Source organism: Netta rufina (assembly GCF_964035555.1).
Source record: "Netta rufina genome assembly, chromosome: 32".
Classification (NCBI taxonomy): Eukaryota; Metazoa; Chordata; class Aves; order Anseriformes; family Anatidae; genus Netta; species Netta rufina.
The window spans coordinates 1546106-1552166 of record NC_140156.1 but is presented as its reverse complement, the minus strand read 5'-3'; the positions used below and the strand labels follow the sequence as shown (position 1 = coordinate 1552166).

The 6061-nt window shown below is 43.1% G+C and overlaps 1 pseudogene across 1 annotated transcript; it reads right to left on the bottom strand.

Moving 5' to 3' along the window:
• Nucleotides 1–365: 365 nt before the first annotated feature.
• On the bottom strand, nt 366–1387 carry LOC311220472 (E3 ubiquitin-protein ligase RNF114-like; annotated as a pseudogene). The gene is made up of 2 exons: nt 758–1387; nt 366–543 (listed from the first exon to the last, which is right to left on the bottom strand). The product of its transcript is annotated as an E3 ubiquitin-protein ligase RNF114-like (transcript).
• Between the last annotated feature and the right edge of the window lie 4674 nt (nt 1388–6061).

Here is a 6061-nt window from a genome sequence, read left to right as displayed (position 1 = left end):
TTGGTGCAAGGCTGTTCTCTCGCTCCCTTGAGTCTCCCGGCTGCTGTGTGGCGCAGCGTTTTTTCCCTGTCTTAAATATGCTCTCACAGAGGCGCAAAACAACATCGCTTATTGGCTCGGATCTGGAAAACAATGGGGCCCTTCCCAAACATGGGGCAGCTTCTAGATCTTTCTCACAGAAACCACCCCTATGGCTCCCTGCTACCAAAACCTTGCCACGTAAACCCACTACACCTATACATAAGCTTTGTGTGAAACAAAAAAGAAAATTAGCCTTACGTGGTTGAACAACATAGTCATATTAATAAAAAACAAGAATGATACCAAAAGATCAGATGGGGATTCAAAACTAAGATTAAAGTCTTCCATATTTCTGAATGCCTGAGTTCATCTTGGCATGGACAGGGAGAAGTGCAAGAATGCTGGCCATTTCCCTCTCATGGAAGCTTGGTTTGACAATTAGTCTTCTTTTTTATTTTATTTATCCCGCAAAGAACGCATCAAAACCTGTGCCATCATATCATCTTCATCAGCATCATAATCCTATGAACAAAGGGTACAGAAATTCTTTTACTGCCAGGGCCATATTGGTTAACACAACACAAAACCAGCTGTCTCCTCCTCTGACTTAACAGTAATTCAACTTCTCGCATTATACCATCTGCAAGGACTACATTTTACAGTAGTGGCTACATAAAAAAAGCTGGGTTTTAAGAGTCATCAGGCTCACGTATTCCAAGGATGAAGAAACACGTACCACAAAAGTATCATATGAAAACCGGTGTCGTCTCTGAAGGTGTTCCATGAAGTTAGCACTCCTGTAATTTGGATCTCCCCACGGCATCGAGGCACAAATTGGGCAAACCACTTGTTTTGCATCCATGCTGTGCAATGTTTTTCAGTGCTCAACTAGTCCTTCTTGATCAAAGCTTTTCTTGCTGCAATATGGACAAGGAAAGGTGAAGCGATTGGGGAAGTTCCTGGTGTTGTGGAGTGGTTCTTTAGTCACAGCTTTCACACCTTCCATGATATAGTTCTGGTACTTTGAACAAGAAGCTGCGTGGCTGCGCATCTTTGAGAGAAACATCTTTTTGTTGCAGCCGTTACAAGTGGTTTCTGTCGCTTCGAACTGCTTTTCCAAGTCCAGAGCCCTGCTGCCAGGCGCCAGGGTGCTGTGGCAGACACCACAGACTGGCTTTTTGAGCTTGATGCACTCCTGCAGGCATGGTGTGCAAAACACGTGTCCGCAGGGGACGTGCATGGGGCTGTCGAACACCTCGAGGCACACGGGGCAGGTGAGGCGCGCCAGCGGGTCGGGCCGCTCGAGGCCGCGGGCGGAGGGTGCGCAGGATGCCGAGGATCCGCCGCCGCCCCCCGCCACCGCCATCTCGCCGGCGGCCGCCGCACGGCCACGCCCCTGGCGCACGCTTCGTTGGGTTAGAAACTGGCTGGATAGCCGGGCCCAAAGAGTCCTGGTAAATGGAGTCAAGTCCAGTTGGAGGCCAGTCACTAGTGGCGTCCCCCAGGGCTCAGTGCTGGGGCCGGTCCTCTTTAATATCTTCATCGATGATCTGGATGAGGGCATTGAGTGCACCCTCAGTAAGTTTGCAGATGACACCAAGTTAGGTGTGTGTGTCGATCTGCTCGAGGGTAGGAAAGCTCTGCAGGAGGATCTGGATAGGCTGCACCGATGGGCTGAGGTCAACTGTATGAAGTTCAACAAGGCCAAGTGCCGGGTCCTGCACCTGGGGCGCAATAACCCCAAGCAGAGCTACAGGCTGGGAGATGAGTGGTTGGAGAGCTGCCTGGCAGAGAAGGACCTGGGAGTGATGGTGGATAGTCGGCTGAATATGAGCCAGCAGTGTGTTCAGGTGGCCAAGAAGGCCAACAGCATCCTGGCTTGTATCAGAAACAGTGTGACCAGCAGGGCTAGGGAGGTTATCGTCCCCCTGTACTCAGCTCTGGTGAGGCCACACCTCGAGTACTGTGTTCAGTTTTGGGCCCCTCGCTACAAGAAGGACATCGAGGGACTTGAGCGGGTCCAGAGAAGGGCGACGAAGCTGGTGAGGGGCCTGGAGAACAAGTCCTATGAGGAGCGGCTGAAGGAGCTGGGCTTGTTCAGCCTGGAGAAGAGGAGGCTCAGGGGCGACCTTATTGCTCTCTACAGATACCTTAAAGGAGGCTGTAGTGAGGTGGGGGTTGGCCTGTTCTCCCACGTGACTGGTGACAGGACGAGGGGGAATGGGCTTAAGTTGAGCCAGGGGAGTTTTAGGTTAGATGTTAGGAAGAACTTCTTTACTGAAAGGGTTGTTAGGCATTGGAACAGGCTGCCCAGGGAGGTGGTGGAGTCACCATCCCTGGAAGTCTTTAAAAGACGTTTAGATGTAGAGCTTAGGGATATGGTTTAGTGGGGACTGTTAGCGTTAGGTCAGAGGTTGGACTCAATGATCTTGAGGTCTCTTCCAACCTAGAAATTCTGTGATTCTGTGAATGTGGTCTTGTTTACTGGAGTGCACAGGAGCGAGACCATCTATCTCGTCAAAGAAAATAATTGAAGGTCACATCTGATAGGCCTAGCACAAAAACACAGAGTAAAACAGCATTATTTAAAGGAAAAATGCACAAAAACATCATGGTTGGAATGTCATCTAAACTAGATCTTTCATTTTAGCCTCTGGGACCTCTACTGATAGAGCTACTGGAGTATCTGGCATGACTAATAGAAGACAGTCTGTGTCAACCCACTGTATCCGGGTGACAGGAAGCAAATCGTTCCAGTAGTTCTTACAGCTGACATTCACAGCAGAAACACTGGCATTTCCATTTCAGTGGGAAAAAAAAAACCTAACAAAATACAAAAAAAAGAGCAAGTTCTACTTAAAAACGTTGACCACAGAAAATAATGGTTTCAACTCTGACAGAATACACTGTGCATTTCAACCTTACCTGTTCAAATAACACACAAAGTTGGCATTCTGATTCCCCCATGTATTTTCTCATGCAGTTCGAAGCATTTCTCATAAAAAATGATATTTTCCTGTCACTTCGACTATATTCACTGGCAAGTGCACGAGCAACTAGTGTTTTCCCTGTTCCTGGGGGGCCATAAAATAGACAGCCTCTGCAATAAAAATGATCCAGATAGGAAAAAAACATCATGATGAGTACCTCCTACAACCATCGTCTCTAGAACAAACTCATCTTTTCTAACCAAAACACGTCATGTACAAGACAGCAGTAATAGCTGAAGTGTGGGTAGAGGCAGAACAGATAGAAGTTCTGTGTTTTTACAATGTTTCACAAGAAAATTCATTTTTTTCACCCAAAGAAATGAATAAGGGGGTAACTCAAACGTATAAAACCTTCAAAAGAGAGCATACTGTCCCAGAAGGACACTTCCAAAACTGCTGACAAACAGGGTGATTACAGCAAACCGGAGCCAAACGGGCAAACTTCAGCACAGAATCTGAGAATGGGCTGAATGGTGAATCACCAGTTCATTCTTCAGCAATAAACTGCATATTCTTGCTTTCACAATATGCAGAATCTGTTAGTAAAGCATTTAATGCTCCTTTCAAAAGCATTAAGTTACTGGGTTTGGTCTCTCAGACCATCTATTGCTGATGGCAAGTGAGGAAGCCTAAAGCCGGAAGGAAAAGCGATGCCTTAGCACTCAGAGGAAAAAAAAAAAAAGCAAGCAAAAGTAGGCAGGAAAAACAACTGGGCTTCCAGGCAACATATTACAATTGACTTCCACTAGATAATCCCTTCTTGCTTACAAACTAATCAAGCTGACTTGTACATAAAACTGAGAACAAAACCACTCCAACCCAACTAACCCAACTTTTTAAAAACACCAGATGGTAAAACTTAAAATTTTAAGACATTGCTTATATTTTTAACCTACAAATATTCTTGATTCTATCCGTTTTTAAGAAACCACTTTTTGCTACTACTAAAACAAATGTTCACCGCTGCCAAAAATGTTGAAGCATGGAAGCATATTGATACCTTAATTGAACTTTCTCCTGAAAACAGCTGACTTAAGATTTATCACTGTAATGAGTTACCTTGGGGGCTGAATATTGAACCGCTGAAACACTTCTGGATACAGGAGGGGAAAAATCACCATCTCTTTCAAAGCTGCGATGTGTTTGGAAAGACCACCCACGTTCTCAAATCCAATCTAAAGAGAAATTCAACACAACAGAGTTTGTATGTTAAAGAAAGCAGCAATCTAGATCAAGGTTTCATCAGAAATTATCTCAGCACAACGGAAACATTCTGGGCAATTTTTGAAGTTGCTTTAGAGAAAACCATCAACAAAGGTAGTTGTAGATGGCACACTGAGATCTTTCATAATCACTGGAAACACTCGCTGACATGATGATTAGTTTACGACTTACCGCACTATTTGCATTGCATCTCCCTGACTTCTTCCAACTTTCTTTTGATCCCTCTGAACTCTCTTTAGGTCCCGTTTCTGACGTTTCACTCGAAAAGTCCTGATTTGAATTAAGGAGAAGTTATAGGGCTTCTTTTTCTTTAAGATGCAGCTCGAAGATTTGTTTTTCGTAATAATGCCAAGCAAATGTAGAAGACATTAATTAATATATAGAAGACCTAATTAATTGACATAAACTTACACAGTTACATTCAGATAAACTTAAACATGGCTAAATATTCATTGGAAGGAGGTTCATCCCTCCCCTATTCTCTAACGACAGCAACCTTCTTGGTTGCTCTCGCCATCCTCACTGCTCTCACCACCATCCTCCGTATCACACGTGCTAAGCAAGGGAGATGAGCAAGAGGGTGTAGAATCACTGATGTCATCTGCACGTCTCTGTCTGCAAGCAAGCATATAGACCAGAAAGTTAAAAAGAAAATAGAGCAGATACTAAGTAACACCAAAAATTAAGGGAATTCTATCTCAAAATTTACTCTGAGATCTATTTTCCAGTCCATTGTACTCCTTAGGAATCTGATTTCAAAGGCCATGACATGATTTTCCTCGTGACAACTGTCTGCTTTCAAGAATGCTCAACAAAATATCTGGCAATCAACAGCATTCTCTACGCACTAACTGCTTACAGAATCCAAAAAGCCTTTATCATTACTAAGGCAATTTATCATTTCATTTAGATCTTTTATTGTTTAAGGTTAACTTCATATAGAAACATTAGTTGATTCCAAACAGAAACTAGAGTCAGTATTTGAGTGATAACTTTTTCTTTTTTTTTTTTTTTAAATCTAACAAAACTTCCATAAAGCCTCTCCCTCTAAATCGAATAAAATTATTTTCGGTTTTAAGAAAATCATTTGTATCCTTCAAGATTAAATAGTCTGACTAAGATTTTTAAGGGGGGATTCTGGCTTCAGTTCCAGAACCAAAGAATTTCAGTTACAGAAACTCAGACACTACCTCCATAATCATCTTATCAGCGACCCACAAATACTGGATTTAAAAAAGAAACCAACTTAAAAGTATCCACCTCCTCCCCTCCAAATATTTCTTTCCTCTCTACCTTAAGACTACCAAAGTACCGATCATAAACTTACTCTGTAATTACCACTAAACTGAAAACCCTTTGAAGCATTATGCAGTAAGGAGACTGACAGCTCTACGGATAAGTAAGAGCTATCACTAGCCATACACTAACCTGGCACGTCTTCTATATTTTTGTGACCCAGCATTTTCAAGTGACTCTTTCTGTCTGACAGAATGGGGCTGGCCCGAGTTAGTCCTCTCTCGATCTCTTTGTCTTACTGAAAGGAAAGAATTTAGAATAATGATACAGATACATTTAAGAGAGGAGGATATCAAAAGATAAAGAAAATGCCACGTGTTTCACTCATCCCTAATTCCAGAAGAATTTTTAACTGTTTTTGCTTTTCATCAGTGCATGGCACAAGTGGAAAACTACGCCCTGTTTAAAGGTGAACTGAAAATCACAAGAGCAAGACTGTTAAGTGTGATTAATTACTGTTATATCAAGGATACACAGCACTAAGCATGCCAAACAGCAAAGAAATACAATGTGCACAGGACACACGTGTC